Source organism: Dipodomys spectabilis, unplaced genomic scaffold (genome assembly GCF_019054845.1).
Source record: "Dipodomys spectabilis isolate Male_0828 unplaced genomic scaffold, ASM1905484v1 ptg000190l, whole genome shotgun sequence".
NCBI classification, from domain to species: domain Eukaryota; kingdom Metazoa; phylum Chordata; class Mammalia; order Rodentia; family Heteromyidae; genus Dipodomys; species Dipodomys spectabilis.
Window position 1 is genome coordinate 5,277,343 of NW_024870867.1, and position 22,923 is coordinate 5,300,265.

Sequence of the window (22,923 nt, forward strand, 5' to 3'; positions counted from 1 at the left end):
TTGGAAGTCATTTGGAAGTCAAGATTTTCTTGGTCTTCAAATAAAAAGAAACTTGTACTTTTAAATGTCGTTCTGTCCATTGTTATATGGTCAAATTTCATCAGAAATGTAGCAGAAATTAGCCTGCTGTGGTGAAGCTGTGGCCACTTAACACGTGTGTCAGTTGACATGCAGTACAAGAGAATAAAAAGAAAGGAAACTTTATTAGCATATTGCCAGTCTTCCAATTGCGATATCATTATTGTGGTAAGTTAGCACCTGGAAGAATGAAATTCACTTTTGATATCTTACATCAATACAAGTAAATGATGTCCTGTGGGGCTCATGAAGAAACTATGATGATGTTGACACTGGTCATTCATTGAGTTCTGAGGCAGCTAGTGTACTTGTTGTAGAACATAAGTGTCTGCAGAAGCACGATCAATTAGGAAGTGAAGAAGCAGCAGAGTCAGGAGGAGGATAGCAAGAAACTAAAAATGGCTATACTAGAAACAAACGAAGGCAGAGTATAAAAACTTGAATATGGAATACTTTTAAAAAGGAGGAAGCTAGTCTGAACCAAAAATGCATTTGAAGTCTAATAAAGAGTAAATACTCAAATTATAGATTATTTTTTAAAAAATGGGTAAGGACTTTTATGACAATAGCAACAATAATAAGAAAACATTTAAAATTGCTGTTGTGATTCACAAAGTGAGGATATCGTCATAGCTGGTATTTGGACTATGTACTTACTATGTTCTCAAGGAACTTTCTGAACATATTGATCAGGTCTTATGCTGCTATTATTTTCAATATCACCAAGATTTAAAATATTGTTCTATTCATAAGGGGGAGACAATGCAATTAGCTGGTAAATTATTGGCGTCAAATATTCAAAGCATAAGGAATTAGCTAGAAGAGATCTTTGAATCCATGTTCTCTACAGTCCAATGGCAGACTCAGAAGCCAGAAAATGAAAGGGTTATGTTTGGTGTGAAAGACTGATTGTATGGTGTCCCGGCCAGATTATATGCAATACATTTTTCTAAAAGCACATTCCCAAAAGATCTATCTCACCTAGCACTGTGTTATTATAGAGAAAGGAGTCTGAGAGCTTGACTAATTGATTATTGGCTGTCCTTTGTGAACTTGACACAAATGTCTATTTTCTCTATTTAGAGAAGATAGTTGTAATTGCTTTTTTAACCTGGCCAATTGTCAGTAACTCTATCCTCCTTATTCCTTTTATTTCCAGAGATCCTTCTATTTCAGTCTTTAACTATGAGTATCTCCTTCTGGAAGGATCTGTCCTCAACTCCTGGCACCCCCTGAGTTTACAAATAATGGCAATGCTGAACTTAAGTACCCCTTTTCTGCTGCTTGTGGTTGTGCCGCTTCTTAATATGTTAAATTTAATTAGGCTGTGGTTGCTAGCCCCTTCATTTTCTGCTTGTCACTCTCTCAGTTAATGCTTCCCTAGCATTGGTCAGAGGGCAGAAAGGGGAAGAGAAGAAGGAGAGCGATCCTTCACCAAACCCAGGTCAAGCTGTGTAATCAAGCCATAGCTGATTCTACTACCTGTTTGACTTCTGTTTCCCAGCTTCTGGGAACCTTGTAGTAATAGAAACATTCCTTCTTTTACTCCCATGCACATTGTCTTCCTTACAATCATGTAGAGAATCATGAGGGCTAAAATAATTGTAAGCATCATGGGCTTTCACTCTAATGACCTTGACTCTGCACTGGGTTGTCTAATTATGAAGAATTTAGCACAGACCGCATTAGCAGGGTTGAGGTTTGCTTTGCACAGACCCAACATCTGTTGTATTTTTGGAATGGGGCTTTGGTAATGGAATAGCAATCCTGCTGTTCTCTTAAAATGTGTATTTAGAAAGAAGATGCTGTTATATTTTAGTTCTAAGAGCTCCTCCTGAAGGCTCATGGCCCCCAGAAACTGACTGATAATTTTTTTTATTGTGTGCTCATTTATTAAAATAAGTCCCCAAATCAGAATGTACTTTAGGTCAGTTGGATGGCAGAGGGACTTTAAAACATGGTCATCTCCCCACCACTCATGGCTCCTTACCCAGAAATGGCCCCTGAAATGTATTGATAGAATTGATCTTAGAAGCTATGTTAACACAATGTCTGTTTTACTCATATTGAATCTGCATTTGGTAAAGCAAAGCCTGTTGTCTACAAATGCATTAACATCAAGCCTTACTTTCAGTTTAATAGTTTTTTTTTTAAATTTTAGAATTATCCCAATGACTTAACCAATTCTTTTCAATTAACATTTTTCTGGATAATAAGAACAATACAACAAAATACATTTTCAGCTCAGTGTAAACTATTTCTAGTTGAAAAAGCAACTTTCTGGCTTGCCATACTCTATAAAACAGGTTATTTGTTTACCAATATTGTGTCTGAACTCTGGGTCTAGACTGGCGGGTTTTAAATCTCTATTTACTGCTGCTGTATGACCTTGGAGGAGTCACTCTACTCAAGTGCCCCAACTTTTCACACTGTAAAATGGAAAAAATGAATACAAATACTTTCAGGATTCTTGAAGGATATTTATTTACCTAAAACTTACTATGGTACCTGATGCATAGTTATTATATGCTATCATTGCTATAATTTTGACATTGGCTTCCTAAAGTTCTGAAGTTGCTCTATTACAATAAATACCTAAATTAAAATTTGTAGAAAGACTTTCTGGTATGCACTCTGTTTTTACTGTGTTTGTATAGGCAATCTTTTCATCATTTCAGTTTTTCCCCAAGTCCTTTTCTTTGTCAGCTAAGATCTCCCATTAACTTTGCCTCTAACTGTGATCTTCAGCCTTCCAAGTAGCTAGGATTATAGGCATGAGACACTGATTCTGGGCTTTTATAATACTGATAAATTTATATTATATCAAATTACAAAAGCAATGCTCATTCATTGAAAACATAGAAAATAAAGAGCTATATAAAGGACAAAATAAAATTCCTATAATATTATATTTCAATATAGTATGGAATAAGTCAACATTAGCATTTTCTTGTGTCATTAATCATTCCTTAAAATGAAACTGAAGTAAATTATAAACCATTCTGTTAGTTCTATCAACTTAAAACAGTTTCTAGTCATTGCATACTCTTATTTACTTAGTATATTTTTAGTGGCTATTGAAAGCTGTGTTCACATTTCTACCACTAATGACTGAACAGATATAAGTTCTCCATTTAAATTGATTTTTTCTTTTAAGGAAATAATTCTTGAACTTGAATTATTAGTCAACAATGTGATTGTTTTTAAGTTTTTTAAGTTTAAGTGGTCCAACTGATTTCCAAAATAAATCATAAACATGTATGAGCTTATTACTAATATATGTGAGTACCAATTTCAAATTACCTTTATCTTCAAACTAGCCATCAAAAAGCATGGCTCAAGGTATGGACCAAGTGGTAGAGTGACACCTGAACAATTAAGCTCATTGAGAGCCTTTGTTCAAACCCTAATACCACACACACAAACACACATAGACACAGACACAGACACAGACACACACACACACATACACTTTGGCAATCAATAGAAAATATGACATTCTTTTAAATATGATACATTCTTTTATCTCAGATCACTAAAAGTTGGCATTTTTCCAACTATTTAATGATCATTCATATTAACTCTTTACTGCTCATTATAATGGCAATTTTAGGACAACCTGAATTTTTGAGAATAGTAACATCAATTTGGGAGATGAAAAAGTTTTGCTCATCTAGTCTTGATCCCTTCTTAGCAACAACAATTGATATTGTCCTTGGCTACAAATTCTCATCACCTTGGCTAAGGTCTTCATGGTTTTCTTTCTCAATGGTTGAATTTATCCCAATGTTTTATCATCCCTGTAAAGCAAAGGTGACATTCTGTTGTCCACCTTAATGGCCTCTTCTGGGTCATAACCAGCACATCGTCCTTTGAAGGATGTAATAGTCTATCTTTGTGCCATCTGATCCTCCATTCTTCTCCTACCTCTAAGCCTGTCTTCTTTCCCTTTAATTCCTCCATTCCAGTTTTTCAACCCTCATTCCTGACATGATACTATTCCATGAAACTTTCTACCATTTCTTTCATTGTATTTCTTTTATCATAGCTTTAGCAATGTCTGGAATGTGTTCTTCTCTTGTCTGGAATTATTTTCTTTCAGTGGATAAGTGTTTTCCTTTAAAGCAGTTTTTTTTCTTTTTTTTCACTGTGAGTTACAGCTCATTACAAGGCTATGAAATCAATTTGGTGGATCAGGATTGGCATTTTAACAGAATGTAATAGGATGTAACAGGGAAAAAGTGTAAGTATTGTTTCACAAAGCATGTTTTAGATGTGTGTGTAGGGATAGATGGGTGTGAACGGCATCATCATATGGAAGATGTTTCTTGGTTATGAATTGTGGTTTAAAACCTTTGAAACCCACTAAGCCATTATTTTACCATCCAATTCAAATAGAACCTTATCTATTAAGAGACAATAAAAATGTTGGTTTCTGTGTCTATGCCCATGAACTATTATTTTTAACAATTACCATTTTAAACAGAAAGAAAAAATCTGTTTAAAATAATGTGTTAATTTATAGTGGGGAAAATTTGTTCACAGATCTGTTACTGTATCAGAGGAACTTATCCTAATACTATGAAATCCAGCACTGGGCATCTTGGCATTGAGATTCAGTGTAGATGCACGTGGATGTCTGGAAGAGATATTAATGAATGAGCCAATGGACAAGTTTGCAAATACAACAAATTTGTCAAAGTCATCTTCCAGTTCCTCTATTCTCAAATGGGAATATTATATAGGTCAACTAGTTTGAATATATTTATAGAATATCTGCTATTTGGGAGTGTTTTTGAAAGCAACTGGTCTTTAATATGAGAACGTGTTATACTGATGCCTGACAAGAATTATTTGGTGCTGAGACAAAAATATACATGTTTAAAAGCTGAGTCTTCAAGCTTGTTATCTGTTGGAATTGCCTGCTCTGTCAGATATTCTGCTGCTTTTAAAAACATCGAGCTTCTAAAGAATGAACAAAAAACCATAACTAGGTATTTGTGTGTATAAAGCCAGACATGTAAATATTTTGTCACTTCTTATCTAGAATCTGAATGTTACTTTGCAATTGTTTTCATGCTAGCTAGCCGGCAATCTATCACCTAGCTCAACCATACATATGTTTGCATAGTTGTTAAAACAGCAAATATCAACTCCTTTATAATATTACTATTGAAAGCTTATACTTATTGGTGGAATGAGTATTGGAGCTGGATTTGTTGCTGGAAGTTGGGTTTTACTGCATAGATTTTAGCAGTAGTTCTCATTTCTACCATCTCCTATAAGGGGGTGGGAGGTGGCATACCTGCTTCCTTTCTAACTCTCAGAAGCATTAAAGTGATTAATTAGATGCATAAGATGTGTCTTAATTGCCACATAGAAGCATACCATTAACAAAAATTATATTTTTCCACTAATAACCTGAAGGGGAATAAAATTGTCAGATTTCAGAATATAATATCTTTGAATTCAGGCAGATGTGGGTTTGAGTTTGAATAATGAGTAATTTACTAAACCAATGCAATCAAAATCTTTAAGTGTCAGAGTCTCTGTTCCCTTAGCTATAAAATGAAAGATCAAAATACATAATTTCAAGTCTATGTAGACATGACAGCATCATAGGGAATATATAAGCTGCATACTTCCCGCAGTGCCAGGTTAAAATGGTTAATACTTTTGTTGTTGTTGCAGCAGCAAGAAAAGAGTTCACTGGACCTCTTCATAAATGAACAGTTTGTTTCACTTTGGGATTAATCCTACTTCCCTGTTATTTTATTTATTTATTTTTATTTTTTTGTCAGTTATGGGGCTTGAACTCTGGGCCTGGGCACCGTCCCTCAGCTCTTCAGATCAAGGCTAGCCCTCTACCAGTTGAACCACAGCATTACTTCAGCTTTTTCTGTTTATGTGGTGCTGAGGATGGAACCCAAGACCTCATGCATGTGAGGCAAACACTCTACCACTGAGCCACCTTCTCAGCCCCTTACCCATTGTTTTAGATAGGAATACAACTGACTAGTCTCTGGGTAGAGGACATAGTGGATCTCTGCATTTCTGAGCTCCATTCAGGCTTCCATTTTTTTTTATTCTGGCCAGGCCGCAGGGAACAAAAAGTATTTAAGTTACTAAATGAGCTTGTCTTTTGTCTTGTTCAGCTCACATTGTTATTCAATTAAAAAAGAATCTTGATGATGCTGCCTTCCTCAAAAGGCCACATCAAAAGGTACAGTTCACCAAAAATAATACACACTTTTTCCAAAGACACAAACAGTTCCTTGAAAAGGATGTCATGCTGTAATTTGTTTTGTGAATTCTATAAACCACAGAACATTTACTTACTGTAAAGTTTGACCTTTCTTTTTCCTTCTTTTTATGTCTGCAAAGTTCCCTGTTCTCTTTTTTGGAGAAGCAATATAAAGGCTAACATTTGTGTGTGTGTGTGTGTGTGTGTGTGTGTGTGTGTGTGTGTGACTTTATTGGAATGCTGAGTTTAATTTTTAGCCAGGCTCTTTGGCTTCATGTAATAATATTTTATGGAATTCAATCACTTGTGCAAAGACCCAAAGAGAGGCCCATTTGAAACTTTACAAAAAGAATATTCTAGGCTGTTCATGGGGTGATGGGAAATGCAATATGTGTAAGCTCCACACAGCACCCCACTGAAAGCAGAAAAATCCTATGACTGATTTGATGGTAGTAAAATCTCTTTAGGGATTTTTTTTTTGGATAAAGAAAGTAATAACAAGAAATGGGCATATAATTAAGTTTCCAAAGTTCACGTGTCACAAGCATCTTATTGTCCCTGTGGAGAGAAAACTTACTACTCACTTAGGTAGACATTGTTTTTAGCTGTGAGCCCATTAAAAAAATTTTTTTAAAAAACAAAGAACAAAAAAAACTTAGCCTTTCCAAATTCTCTCAATAATTCTGTTATTTCAGTTCTAAGAACATTTTACTGTCGTTTGCTTTGTATTTTCTGTTCATTACAACAATGTTTTACTACCATTTGGTTGCTATAGAAATGAAAATAAACAAGGATTTGGAAAGATGCATGCCACAGAAGCTTATTTGGCCTCTTACCAAAATCATGTGGATTATCTTCTTTGACTATATGTTGTTCATCCTTGATTCTCCAGTTGGTTTTCAATTAAGGAAATAAAGTTGAAATTTTGGAGTTCTTTTAAAAAATTTTTCATATATATTTTTAATTGTAAGGTTACTGTACAGAGGTTACAATTACATGAGGAAGGTAATTACTACATTTCTTATTTGTGCAAAATGTTTTCCAAAGTTTTTTTTTTTCAATTCTTTTCTCATTATTAGAAAATACATGGGTGTAAAAAGATTTTAAAATGGAAAGAAATAAAGGAAAAACAAAACAAAACAAAGAAGGAGTAATCATGGAGACAGACATGAGTGAATTTAGACTTGTTTGAATTTTATTTTTATTTTTAGTGTTAGTATTGGGGCTTGAACTCAGGGCCTAAGATTTCTAAAGCTGTTTTTGCTCAAGGCAGGCATTCTACCAGTTGAGCCACAGCTCCACTTTTGGCTTTTTTTTTTGGTATGTTTTTTAATGTAAAAATGCTGTATGAAGGGGTTACAGTTACATGAGCAAGGTAATGACTACATTTCCTATTGAGCACTGTGGCTTTCTAGTGTACTTGGAGATAAAAGTTGCATGGACTTTCCTGCCGAGGCTGGCTTCAAAAGCTCCTTCCTCAGATCTCAGCCTTCTGAGTAGCTCGGAGTTTAGGTTTGAGCCACCAGGGCCTGGTGGGAAATTAGACTTTTAATTTCCTGTAGAAATGTGAAATTAGCATCTCTGTAGGAACCTGGTAGAAGCATAACAAAAACTGTCCTTGCATTGCTGATTTACAGGCAATTTTGAGGGGTTAAAAAATAACAAAAATAAAAGAGAGAAAGAGAATTCCAGTACATGACACCAGAGAGTTCTTGTACCCTCACTACTCACTATTATGGCTCAGCATTGGTATCTAGGGCTCAATCTTTTGTTATTTGAAAAAGACTAGCTCCTTTATATCCCTGAACTATACAGATTGTGTGTGTGTGTGTGTGTGTGTGTGTGTGTGTGTGTGTGTGTGTGTGCGTGTGTGTGTAGGTTCTTGTAGTACTCAGGGCCTGAGTACTGTTCCTGAGCTTTTGTGCTCAAGGCTAGTGCTCTAACTCTTGAGCCAAAACTCTTCTTCCAGCTTTTTGGTGCCTAATTGGGAATAGTCTCATGAACTTTCTTGCCCAGGCTAGTTTCGAACCACAGTCCTCTGATCACAGTCTCCTGGGTAGCTATGATTACAGACATCAGTTACCGGTGTGTGAGAAGATTTGAAAAAGTTTTTTAGTAAGGTTTATAAAACTGTAGCTATAAGGTCACAAGTAAGTTAGTGGATTCACAATTTGAATCATAAGAAAATATTGTTCAAGCACACTCTTATTGTTTCACATTGGCATATTAACATACACAGTATATCTATACTTTCATACCATAATGACTGTAAAGAGATATAAATTAACATGTTTGTATATGTGTGTGTGTTTAGAAAGGCATTGCATATTTATTTCTCAGCAAAAGCATGTTTGTCTCAATAATATTTTAATATTAACTCTTACATGGCTTCTGAAAACCCTAAGCTAAGCAAGTCTCAGATATTCCTAATTCTGGTGTGGGTGGTTTTTCTAAACCAGGCTCTAACATAAAACTTAGCAAAGCAAATCAGTGAATTCTCTGATCACCATTTACATATGTAAACCACACAAGAAATTTTTTTATCCCCAAACAGGCAATATTGTAATTTTGCGCAGCTTGCCATTTTTTCTTTATTTCAAAAGGATTTTTGTTTGCTTTTTGGCTTTTCTTTTTTGGTACTGGGGATCAACCGAGGATACTGTACTTGCTAGACAAATACTTTGTCACGGTGCTACATCCTGCCCAGGTTGCCATTCTTGCATGAAGAGTTTTTCCCCATTTTAGTTGTATCATCTCACATTCAGAAGAACAACAAAGATGTCACTGTAAATATAATACTGCACTTAATAGAAGAAGTGTCCTGAAAGTCAGAGAAATCACTGAGAAAGTTTTGTCTCCCAACTCTCAATTCAGAACCACCATGTGAAGTATTTGTGAGTTAGTTAGCATGTTACATGAATGTATATGAATATACACACGTACATTCCTAGCTAGAATACATTGTGGTCATATATTTGCTACCTCTACATAAAGTATTGTGTAGACATTATGTATTACCTGTTCTAATACATTATTATGTATTGTAATATTGTAAAGAATTTAAGAATGCAAGATCCTATAACTAGCATTGGCATTTTAGTGTAATGAAACAATGCAAACCACATGTCATACTTAAAACTTCAGTCTCTATAGAAATGATGATCTTTTCCCAGGATTATAGCTCTTGTGAACTAGGGTGAAATGGTTTGTTCTCCAGTCTAAAGTCCTAAAGGCATCGGAGGAAAGACACTTCATATCATGTCTGAAAGAATCAGTGGGAGGGGGATAGGGGTGAAGCAAAATTTTTTTTTTATCAGAAGTGATGTGGAGCTAAAGGAGAAAGATAATGAGATGGAGAAACCTCCCTTTGACATAGCAGCTCTGAGAAAATAAAGGTGGAAGAGCTGTGTCTGATCTTAGAGATCACCTAGGTGAGTTTCTTTCCCATTGTACAGTGAGAAAATTTTCAACAGTTTATTAAGACCACAAATGCCAAAAATAGAAATAATAGCTTGAGGAGTCCAAGTGTCTTTCCACTCCACTCATCTTGTATACTAAAGGCAGAGAATTCAGTTTTGAGGTGGCACTTAGTAGAAAATATTGCTAAATTTGACCCCCCTCCCAGCAGGCTTCTCCTCCTCACTCCCACAATGTCCCAGTGTTCACCAAAGTAAGATAATCAGGGAGCAGTGTTTCACTGGGCACTGCCAGAATTCCTATTTTAATGATTTAATTTGTATAAATAGAAGTAGGCCCCGAGAAACAATTCTAAATCAATAAACAAAATAAGACATGATAAATGAAACTTTGATTTGCACAGAATTCTGGAGGCAAACAGAAAATCAATGTGGATGCATGAGAAGAAAATAAAACATTACGCTGTACGAATGCATACAAGCTGTGTCTGAGAAGTTGAGAATATTTTTTAATCTTCACAATCCCCAATAATATTACATATTGTTTTAAAAAGGTAAACTAGTATTCTCATATTCCTATAAAAACAAATGAACAATGAATTCATATTGTGTGTCATTTTGGAAGGTAAATATTGTGGCAAAAAAGCAGAACAACAGAACTCTTAGAGGTAGGAAATATGTCACATATTGAACTGAGATTATTGATGAATAAAAATTTGGGCAAGGTGGGGGTGGTAGCTGGGAAAGAATATTCTGGGAAGAAAATGTCAAATCCTTGTGGCCACAGTGAATATGGTAAAGCATATGGAAGCACAAGCATCTCTTTGAGTTCCTAAATTCAGTTCTTTATAGTACATCTCCAGAAGTTGATTATTGAGTCATATAATACTTCTATTTTTAAGTTTTGAGGAAGTTATACATTGTTCTCCTCAAGTAGTGCAAAATTCCAGTTTCCCTATCAAAGAAATGGAGTGCTGATAGATAAAAATGTGATACTTATAAACAATGAAATGTTTAGCATTTAAGGAGAAATAAGTATTGCCATATGTGTCAACATGGATGGATGATCCATGAGGATGTTGGGTTAAGTGCAATAATCCATCCACAAAAGGACAGATACTGCATAATTCCATTTGTATGAATTACCAAATGTACTCCAGTGTGTAGAAGTAGAGTGTGTATTGATGATTATCAGGGGGTGGTGGTAGAGTTAACAGGCAACTGTTGAAATGATATAAAGTTTCAGTTATGAAAGATGAATAAGTTCTAGGGATCAGCTCTACACTATTTTGTGTAAAAATAACAATGCTACTTTTACACCTAAAATTTCATTAGGAGAGTAAATCTCATAGAAAGAAAAAGAGAGCATGAGAGAGAGAGAGAGAGAGAGAGAGAGAGAGAGAGAGAGAGAGAGAGAGCCTGAGAGAGAGAAAGGAAACTTAAATAGAAGATTGAAAGTAAATTAACAAGTTACTAACCTTACTCAGAGTATGTTTTACTCATAGTCTGAAAAGTTTATTGATGGTCCTTAGGGTATTAAAGGAGGGAGAATGTGGCGTTACTGAATAATTGTTTAATGCATGAAGAGTTTCAGTTTAGGAAGATGAAAAACATCTATAATTGGATGATGGTTGCATAACAGGGAGTGTTATGCAACTTAATATATCTGAACTGTGCACTTCAAAATGACTACATGATAAAGTTTTATGTTAGGTCCACATCACTACAGTAAAACCTTTTTATTGTTAAGAAAATTCTTTTGGCCAGGATGTGTCAGTCATATTTGTGACTAGAGTTCTGGCAGAGACTGGTAAAAGATAGCGTCAGAAAGGTTCTGGATAGCCTCACTCTCCAGAGACTTGTGGGCCATTTCAAAAACAAAAACAAAAAGAGGAATCTACCCTGTTGTAAATCATAGGGTATTGATGAACTATTGCATTTTGTTGGAGGCTGCATTAAGCATTGTAGGCAAAGGTACAGTAGATAGTCAGGGACCTTTTGAAAATGTGTGATCTTATGTAATCTGACCCTTTGAAGCCACGTCCTACAATTAGACCTGAAGAAAAATGCAAGCTTGAATTTTCACTTATCATTCACACATGCATGATTATAATATGCCATTCTAAATTATGCAGGGGACCAAAATCTATTACCAGAGGTGACATAAATCAAATCATGAAATAAAATCATAGTACTGACTACTCAAATCTTTCCAGTTTCTTGTTCTCAATGAAATACAAATCTCTACGATGGCCTGCAAGGCCCTACCTCGAGTGATGTTCTTCCCCCATTTCTCACCACATTCCCAGCTATCTTCCCTTTTATGTATTTTGTATTATCCACAATGACATATGTGTGACTCTGCGAATACACTGAGGACCATCTCTGTGCATCTGCACATACTGTTCATCCGCGGATGCTCTTCCACTAGAATCACACATGGCCTTGCCTCTCTTCTGCATGTTACAGCTCTCAGCTCCACATTGCCACCTACATTGGTCTAGTCTGTCTTCCCAGGTCTAACAGCGCTCCACTCCCATCACTGTCCATAGAGTTGACATTTTACCCTAAATCCTAATATTCTGCTCTTGTTTGTGTATAGACTTCTCAATTAAATTGAAAGTCCATGAAAACAAGACATGAGGGGATTTGTTTGCTGAGAATCCTTGACTACCAGAAAGCCTGGCATGTCACTGGTGGTTAGTAAAATTTAGTGAGTGAAAAAAAAATAGAAATGTTGAATTTTGTGATGTTTTTATGAACCAGCATATTCTCTGGTCCTAGGAACACTTGCTTCTGGCTTCGTTTCTTTTTCCCCAGCTTTCTAAGCAGCAGGCTCTCTTCTGCCTCTGTTCCAGGCACAGTGGACTTTGGATCCCCTTGCCCTACAGCCTCCTCTGCCAGTGCTCCCTCACACACACCACATGCTGGTTCATGCTCTCTAGGACCTTTCAAGTCCTCTATGCCCTGTCAATGTCCGTGCTTTTCTTCTTGCTCTCCAATGGCTGAGCAATCTCTCCTCCCTTTATTCTGGCAGTCTCCTACACTATTTTCCACACTTATTTTCCATGTCCTTTCTGGTGGAGTAGGAGTAAGTCCATTGGTCCATCCTTACCCCTTTCTTCCTCCCCTGTGTCCCTTAATACATTGTGGATGCCTGAGATTACACTGCAAAGGCCCTGCTTTCCTCCTAACCTTTCTCTTCCTGTGATCTTCTTGAGGGCAGAGCTTCAATGTGCTTGTACCTTGGAACCTCAGCTCCATCTTAGTGTTTGCTGCAAAGCAGAGACCAGACAAGAGACAGATGGGTGAATTCAATACTATTCGTAAATCCAAGCATTGGTATGCATTGCAATGCACTGCAATTTCAGATACAGACTGTCTAGCAGAAACTTTTTTCCTCCTTAAAGTCAGAGTGATGTTCCTTCAGTCCTGCCTTCTTGGAATGTCAAATGAGTGGGTGGCATCTTAGCACATGCTGGAGTGAGTCATGAGAAATGACTAGTGAAGTTCAGCTTGAGGACAGCATTTCACGTGATTCAGTGTCAGTGCAGCCAATAGTTTGGCCATTGACTCAGGATGGTTCCAGAGGTCTGATTCTAACTGAGGAAGCAGAGACTCTGAGAATCTGAATCAATTGCTCCAAATTTCATGAAACAATATCCCAGATGGAATTCTTTTCTCCTTACTGTGTTTAAAATCTAGCCAGATGGTCTATGTCTCTCTTTATGAGAAGTCATAGTCTGTTATTTTTACAAGGTTGATGTATACTCACAAGTATGGGACTTGTCTGGGATGGAAACACTTGGGGAAGGAGGAAAGTTGCTCTTCAAGAAGACTTCACCAGAGTTAGTGGTCAGGTAGAGACAAAAATTATATATGCCAATATGATGGCTTCAAGTGTTTGTTTGCTAGCAGAGAAATATACAGACAAATCATCAGTGGAATTTCATTCTCCTGTGGCAGAACAACTATTTTGGCTCATATCTTTGTCTTTACTTCCTCTCTTTGAGAAGAAAAAATATTCTCAAGTAACTTTTGCAGAAAGGGCGTGTCGTAGTTAAATTTCTGAGTTCTTACATGTCTAAAAACATTTCTATTTAAGTTCCATATTTAAGTACTAACATGTAGCGGCTGCAAGTACAATTTAATACTGGGGAGAAAAAAGGGTTTTTCCCTTAAGATGTAAAGACAATCCTTGGTTCTGATTAGGACTTGGCTGTCAATATCATTTTCTGGGGCTAGCGGTAGGGCTCAAATGGTGGAGTGCCAGCTGTAACAGGCAAGCCACACAACAGTGCCAAACTCTGAGTTCAAACCCTGCTATTGGCACACACACACAAAAATGTCATTTTCTGTTTCTTCTGGAGCAGTCATTTTTAAAGGATCTCTAAATATCTGAAAACATATGGAAATATGTCTGAGAATGTACTCTTCCTAGATACAGCTTGACAATGATTAGAAATGTCAAATCCATACACTTGAATATTTTTTAAATCTCAAAATTATCATTGTTAGTTGGTAGTTTCCTCTTTTCTGTTTTCTTGGCTTTGTTGCAAACTCCTACTGTTTCATCGAAGACTCCACAAGGATTTTCTGTGTCTCATCTTTTCCCACCTAGTTTATGCTTTACTTCATTTGCTTTCTCTTTTGAGGGGTTACAGCAATTTTATTTCATTTTTGAAAACTTCTACACAATTTTTGAATTTGTGCAATTATACTTGTATCTGTATCTCTTTGTCCCTTTTCAAGACGGTTTATCTTTGTGTTAGAAATAAAATGTTTTCTTGAACTTTACAACTTTGGTGGGGGGGGGGGGCGGGGAGGATTGGGTGGGGGGGCGGGGGGAGGATGGGAAGGGATGGGAAGGGGAAACAAAGGAGGAGCTACAATGCTTGATAAGAAATGTACTCATTATCTTTCCCATGTAATTGTAGCCCCTCTGTACAATATTTTCACAATAAAAAATAAAAAAAGAAAGAAAGAAAATGTTTTCTTATTGTAAGGATACTGTACAGAGCGGTTACAGTTACATGAGGAAGGTAATGAGCGCATTTCCTATCGAGCATTGTTACCTCCTCCTTTGTTTTTCCCCTACCATTGCTTCCCTCCCCACCTCCCCGAATTCTCCCTTCATCCTCTTCACCCCCTCTGCCCCCGCCCCCAGCCAGAAGTTGTAAAGTTTGTTTTCAACATAGTGTCTTTTACATCTCATTGTTACAATGGGTCAACCTGTATCCTTATTTCAGCATTTTGTTATTTCCCTTCCCCTCCCCAAATTAGAAAAATCAATTCCTATGTAACTGTAACCCCTCGGCATATCACCTTTACAATAAAAATTATATTAAAAATAGAAGCAAAAAAAGAAATAAATGTTTTCTTGTAACTCTTGCAGAATATTATTTGCCAATCTTGTTGGGTGTTCTTTTTTATTGGAGGAGGGGGTGGGCGCTGTCTCTCAGCTCTTCAACTCAAGGAGAGTGCTCTACCACTTGAGCCACAGTGCCACTTCAGGTTTTCTGGTGGTTTATTGGAGATCAGAGTCTCATGGACTTTTCTGTCTGGGCTGGCTTTGAACCACGATCCTCAGATCTCAGTCTCCTGGGTAGCTAGGATTACAGGCATGAGCCACCAGCTCCTGGTGGGTGTTCTTGTAAGTCAGGAAATCTCTGATCATGCATTGATAGTTAAGAAAGTAAGAGCTGCCATGTCTTTCCTCAATGATTGTGTAAATGTGTTAACTATATGTGCATACCCCCACCAAACGCCACTTTTATTGGTATTTTTTTTAACAAAACAATGACAATTTACTATTTTTGCGTTTTTACAAAAGTTTTACCAAAAAAAAAAAGCACAATTAGCAATTAAGAATGATTGCATCACAATATAATCGGGAAGAAATAACTTAAATTTTTTTTTTTAAGTTAAAAAGAAGAAAAGTCGGTGGCTCACGCCTGTAATCCTAGATACTCAGGAGGCTGAGATCTCAGGATCTCATTGCAAAGCCAGTCCAGGCTGGAAAGTCTGAGAAACGCTTCTTGAATATAGGTTGTGTGCGCACGTTTTATTCTTCAATTAGAGATTCAAGTTCTTGAGGAATTGTAATTTGAAGTGGTCTCCTAACTTCTCCTGGTGAGGAAATCTGCTTTTTGTCCTGATTACTTCCTCCTACCATCTCTCTTTCTCTTTCCCCTTCCCACCCTGCACTCCCCCCCTCTTTTTTTAAAAAATGTTTATTATAGTGAAAATAATGTACAAAGGGGTTACAATCACATGAGCAAGGTAATCAGTACATTTCTTATCAAGCATTGTTGCTTCCTCCTTTGTTTTTCCCCTACCATCCCTTCCCTCCCATCCCCACAAATACATTCCTCCTCCCCCTCCCCTGGCTAAAGTTCGTAAAGTTCTTTTTTCCATATAGCTAGTCTTGTACATCTTATTGTTGCAATGGGCCAACCTGTATCCCTATTTAAACCATTTGTTTTTTGCCTTCTGATCCCCAAATTATACCAACATCAAATACAGTGAAAACAGGGGTTATACTGTGGGGGAGGGACATACCAAGCAACAAAAAAAGTCACATGGAACCTTATAAATACATTAGAAACAATATCTTGCTGCACCCTCCTCTTTTTCTCACTATTTCTCTCTCTCTCTTCAACCCTATTCCTGGGTCTTGAACTCAGGTTCTAGGTACTGTTCCTGGGCTTTTTACTCAAGTCTGACACTCTACCACATGAACAATAGCTTCACTTCTGACTGTTTTCTTTTTCTTTTTTTGTACTTAGTTGGAGATAAGAGTTTTATATGATCTAGTGATTAATGAATTCCCTTACATTATAAAATAAAGATATGATGATCATAATATGCCTGGAAGTCTCAACCTTGACCACACATATCCTTCTGTGTAGGAAAGAAGCCACCAGAATGGTTAGCCCTGTTGATGGCACAGGGGAAACGCAAATAAAGTGTTAGGATACAGTCTGGTGCTTGTAACTGGCTGATGATTCTTCAATGTCTTGTTTTCAACCCTGACTTTCTATCCCTTCATCTTACTTATTCTTCAGTGGGATTCCCTTGGTTACTATCTCTCATCTGTTCAGTAGCACATATGGCCCAGTAGTTTCCTTTTGCTTCATTTCTTGCTATGTCCCAGGTTTCCTCTTCTAGGAATTGGAGTAAAGTTTGTTTATGAATGTTCTCTCATTCTCTTTCATTTTTAATTGTTTCATTTGTTATTGTCAACATTTTGTTTTGAAATAATATTAAGATAACACCAAAGTTACTAGTACAAGTTAATAGTAACATGTACTATGTACAATAATTATGTTCTTTCATGGATGAATGGTACACACAGAGACATACACACATTATGTACATTTATATATATGTACACTATTATATATATATGTGTATATATAATATAATTATATATAAAATTGTTATGTATGTAATTATATTTTATATATATTGTAATATATAATTGTTATACATACACATTCACACTCATAGACATATCACAATTTAATTTCATAGCTATTCATCAGTGATGGGCATATAAGCTTATTTCTATAAGTTGTCTATTCTGCATAGTGGTGCAATAAACATCAATGTGCAGCTTCAATTCATTTGCTCATTTATTGATTGAATAATTTGTTGTGTTAATCTGGGATTTTGATATACTTTTAATATTAATCCTTGTCCAATAAATAGCTGTCAATAAATAGCTATCTCCTCTTTTATAGGATTTCTCTGGTAATTGTTTCCTTTGTTGTGTAAGTATAATACTATTTACCAATTTTGCTCTTAACTTCTGAGCTATTGGAATCCTATTCATGGTAGTTATTGCCTGCATTTATTTCATGAAGTATTTCCCTTCTAGGGGTTTCAAAGTTTTGGGAAATCATTGATGCATTTTTGACTGTTCATGGGGCTTCTATTCTCTCAAATTGGTCTCCATGTTTGTTTTATGCCAATCTCACACTTTTTGGTTCTTTGTCTCTATTATATACTTTGACATCAGGTATTATAATGCTTCTATCATTATCCTTTTTATTCAAGATAGCTTTGTATATTCAAGGCCTTTTATGGTTCCATATGAATTTTCAGATTGATTTCTTTACTTGTATTATCATAGTCTTGAATGTCATTAGAATTTTTATGAAGATTTCACTGAGTCTATAGGTTGCTTTTAATTATGCTGCTCCGTGAATGTGAGAGTCATTCCGTCTTCTGGAGTCTTCTTTGATAGCTTCCTTCAATGTTCTATAATTTTTATTGTAGTGGTCTTTTGCTTCATTAGCTAAGGTTATTCTTAGCTATTTTAGTTTTTGAAGGAATTACAAATTTAATTGTTTTTCTGGTTTTGTTTCCAATCTGTTATTGGTAAGTAAGAAAGCTAATGATTCATTTTGGATCCTGCAAATCTGTCTGAAGTATAAGATTATATCATCTTTAAATGGCAATAGTCTGATCTTTCCCTTTTCTATTTCCTTTTCTCTTTCTCTTTCTTTCTATTGCCTTATTACTGGATAATAATTCAAATACTATATTGAGTAAGTGTGGCAAGTATGAACTCTGTCTCATTCCAGACTTCAGGGAAGTGCCTTGTGTTTTTTCCCCATTTCATGTGTTGTTGTCTATACAGCCCTTATTATTTTCAAATACAGTCTTTCTATTCATAACTTCTTTAGGGATTTGACCAAGAAAGGCTATTAAATTTTATCAGAGGCTTTTCTACATGTATTTTTTAGATGATCATGCAATCTTATTCTTTTTGTTTTTGTAGGTTGTAGGGCTTGATCTCAGAGTCTGAACACTGTCCCTGAGCCTCTTTGTGCTCAAGGCTAGCGGTCTACCACTTGAGACACAGAGCCACTTCCAGTTTTTGAGTGGGTAATTGGAGATAAGAGTCTTATGGGATAAGAGTCTTAGTTCTGGTCAGGCTGACTTTGAACTGCCATCCTCAGATCTCAGCCTCCTTAGTATCTAGGATTACAGGTGTGACTCACTTGTGCCTGGCTATTCTTTTATTATTATTATTATTATTGTGAAAATACTGTACAGAAGGGTTACAATTACATGGACAAGGAAATTAGTACATTTCTTATGAAGCATTGTTACCTCTTCCTTTGTTTCCCCTTCCCATCCCTTCCCATCTCCCCCCGCCCCCCCCTCCCCATGCCAAAGTTGTAATGTTTGTTTTTCCACATAATGTCTTGTACATATCATTGTTGCAATGGGTCCACCTGTTTCCCTATTTAAACATTTTGTTTTTTCCCTTCCCCTCCACAAATTATACCAACATCAAATACAGTGAAAACAGGGGTTATACCATGGGGGAGAGACTATACAAAGCAATGAAGAAATATCTTATAAATATGTTAGAAACAATAGCAAGAAAGAAAAACCATTTGAATCCTTATCTTGGGGCTCATTTCACCTAACATCAACTTATCTGACCATTTCTGCTTGTTGCAGGCATATACTAGTTATTGCAAATAAGGGAAACCATGGGACCTATGTTTCTTTGGGCCTGGCTTACTTCACTTAATATAATTTTTTCCAAGTCTTTCCATTTCCTAACAAATGGGGCAATGTCATTCTTTCTGATGGAGGCATAGAATTCCATTGTGTACATATACCACATTTTCTTGATCCATTCATCTACTGAGGGGCATCTGGATTGGTTCCATCTCTTAGCTATGGTAAATAATGCTGCAATAAACATAGTTGTGCTGGTAGCTTTAGTATGGTCTTGTTTGTGATCATTTGGGTAAATGCCCAGAAGTGGGATTGCTGGGCTATTCTTTATTTGCTTATTACATGCATTGTTTTGTGCAGGTTGAACTAGTCCCTTCAAGTAACAGCCCCTTCCCCACAAGCTCTTAAGTGAAGCCTCAATGACACTCAGGCCTCAGACTCTATTTCTATAGTGTTCTTAAGGCAATGGGGCTTGTTATTCCCCACATTACAAGAGATCATTGAACACTGCACCTCTCACTGTGCAAGTTCCCCATTGGGTAAAGTTCTCAGTAGAGACATGTTGGACCTTCTGTCTTTACTGCCACTCTTACGGTCATCTCCTACAAAAGACACTATGCAGGATTACTCCCACGATCCCTCAGCAACAATATTTCCTTGTTTCTGATTTCCATTCATTCTTCTGCATTTATTAATCAAGGTTTTTCTGCAGAAAAAGTGTGTCTTTCTTTCTTCTCCATTCATTCAGTTATTTAGCAGTACGACCATTTGTTTTGTTTCTGAAATTATTTCAGCTATTGAGTCCTATTTCTCATTAGCTTATATGTCCTGACATATCATTAGCTTACTTTTTTGAGTATTTTGCTGTTCACAAATACCACAATATGTTCAGAGTCACCTTGTACATTTTGTGATGCAAGCCAAAAAAAACAAAACAAAACAATTGCTTCTCTGAAAAATCCTTGTTTCTTTTTTCAAAATTGATCTTAGAAAACAACATTGTGGTAGTAGCTATTCTTTCTTATTGGAGTATCATTGTAATTTGCAAATATCTAACATCCCAAGCAAATATATTCTCTGTGTGCCATCTTTAACTAGAAAAACAAATTCTTAGGCAAAAATTTAAATAAAAGCCTTTAAGAATTTCTTCTTAAGCTGAAATGAGGATACAGGTTGACCCATTGTAACAATTAGATGTACAAGACATTATACTTAAAATGAACTTTACAACTTGGTGGGGAGGGAGGAATTCGGGAAGTGGGGAGGGTAGGAATGGTAGGGGAAAAACAAAGGAGGAGGTAACAAGGTTCAATTGGAAATGTACTCATTACCTTATTCATGTAACTGTAACCACTCTGTACAGTATTTTTACAATAAAAACATATAAAAAGAATTTCTTCTTTAAAAAACTCCTTTTTTTCTGATTCAGATGCTATGTAAGTTTTTTGATCTTTCAGACACCATCTTAGTCTATTTTGTATTGCTATAACCAAATATCTGAATCTAGATAATTAACTACGCACAGAGATTTATGTAGTTAATAGTTATGGCAGTAAGAAATTCCCAGACAGTGGTGTTAGCATCTAGTGCAGGCTTCTATACTGTGTCTACATGGTAGAAGAACATGAGAGTATGCATAAGATGAAAAAAAGAGCAAACCCTGCATATATGAGCTATCTTTCATCAGGAGCCACATCGGTGATAATGGCATTAATTCGTCTTGATCATCCTTAGATAGCCTACCCCTTAATACTACAAGAACGGCATGTAAATTTCAGCATGGTTTTGGAAAGGATATTTAAACCATAGCAGATACCATGAAGCATTCTGTCCAATTGTTGAAGATCTACCAAAAAAGTCTCTTACATTATATCCATGTCATATATAAACTTGAAGGAAAGTTACTAGAAAAAGCACTGAGTTAATTCTAGTCAATCTAGACTGTTACAAACACAAAAGTCCAAACATTTCTGTGAAGATTCCTAAAATAATTGCCAAAATAAGGAGATTGGTGATATCAATTTGTCAATTTATCTTGAAGAAGTACAATAGAGATCAATGTCAACAACAGGAGACCAAATAAGATTCAGTTCAAGATTGAGAACATTAAGCCAAAGTGGTACAATATAGTAGAGACTCAACACATGCTTATAGAAAACAATAAAAGAAAACTTCACGAGTGTCATTCTCTATCAGCATCTGTTGCCTTTGTAAGCATACTTTAATTAAATAGGACATTCAAAGAATGCTTTACAGCACAACATTCTAGCACTCAATTGTGATGATTCACAGATAATTCATTCAGCAAGTAACCACTCAGACACAGTTCTGGGGATGCATACTTTTAAGTGAAAGGAATCCATTAGATAATACTTCTGTTTTTCTTTCAAATTTCCCACCATTCATTTATTTTAGGAATGAACTCATATGTGTATAGATTGCTTTTGTAAGATGAAGAATTTTGAACTCCTTTGTAAAATTGCCAACCACATTCGCTAATTCAAAAATGACTTACACAATGTTATTTTCTTCAAACAAAAACTGAACCATTCATTCTCTAAGAGTGTATATAGGATTCATCAAAATAAATAAAATAGATTGATAGAATACATTGATTCTTTAAGAGAACTTATTCTAATAATTCAACAACACATGGCTCATTGCTCATATGATTATATGTGATTAGTTTTATGAAAACTATAATGAAATGGTTGATTCCATTATGCAGAGAATAAATCAAATCCATCTTTTAAATAATGTAGCTGTAGTAGAGCTTCTTAATAGAAAAAAAGTGATGAGGTTTTACACAGTAAATAATACTAGGGTTTTACTTAGTTTCATTGAGAACAGATTTCTGTGGTTGTCCAGTTGTTGAAGGACTATCATGTAAGACTCTTTCATTGCACACATGTCATTTATAAACTTGAAGGATGGAATCTGTATAATAGCAGAGGAGTAACTGGAAAAGGTATTAAATTAATTCATATCTTTAGATAAGTTTCACTTAGATATTTTCTACTGTGTAGGCTAAATGACTACTTACTTCTGACAATATTAAAATTTTAAATGTAAAATTAACATGTGACTGTTATAAAAAAAAAGCTGGGAAATTTACAATGAAAAAAATAATATAAAAGAACAAATTATCCCATCAGTCAAGAATCACTATTTTCATGTCTGTTTCTGTTTCTGTTATTTCTTGTGAGCACGCGGGAAAGCTTTTACTACTTGTAAAATTCAGAATAGTTTACACTGTCTTCCCTTAATTAAATTGTTTTTGAAAGTTGACTCTTTTGAGGGCATGATGGTCTCAAAGGCTACATGAAATATATAGTTTAAATTTTTCCCCCAAAGCCCTGGATCATCCATTAGTCATTCTTTCTTAGAACAAGCATGGGAAAAGGGTTAGGGAGCTCTGAGAAGGTACACACTGACCTGTCTGAGGAAGGCCAGCAGGAGTTTCTGACAGGGATGAGACTGTCACATTCCTGGTGTGTCTGACCTTATACTCACTTAACATGATAGTCTGGATTCTATTAAAGGAATTTTGTGTTTTTCCTTTGCAAGAGTCACCCCCTACCATGACAAATATTTTAAAATATTTTTTAAAGTTGGGAAAGCAAGCTTTTTTCCCCAAAGAAATTTATCGCTCAAATTTACACCGAGTTCTCACTAACTAGAGCAAGCTAGATTTTTTCTTTT

The 22,923-nt window shown here is 35.9% G+C and overlaps 1 protein-coding gene across 1 annotated transcript in view; it reads left to right on the plus strand.

Moving 5' to 3' along the window:
• Window positions 1-22,923, plus strand: part of Hdac9 (histone deacetylase 9) — an 821,624-nt gene that overhangs the window by 686,600 nt on the left and 112,101 nt on the right. The window lies entirely within an intron of this gene.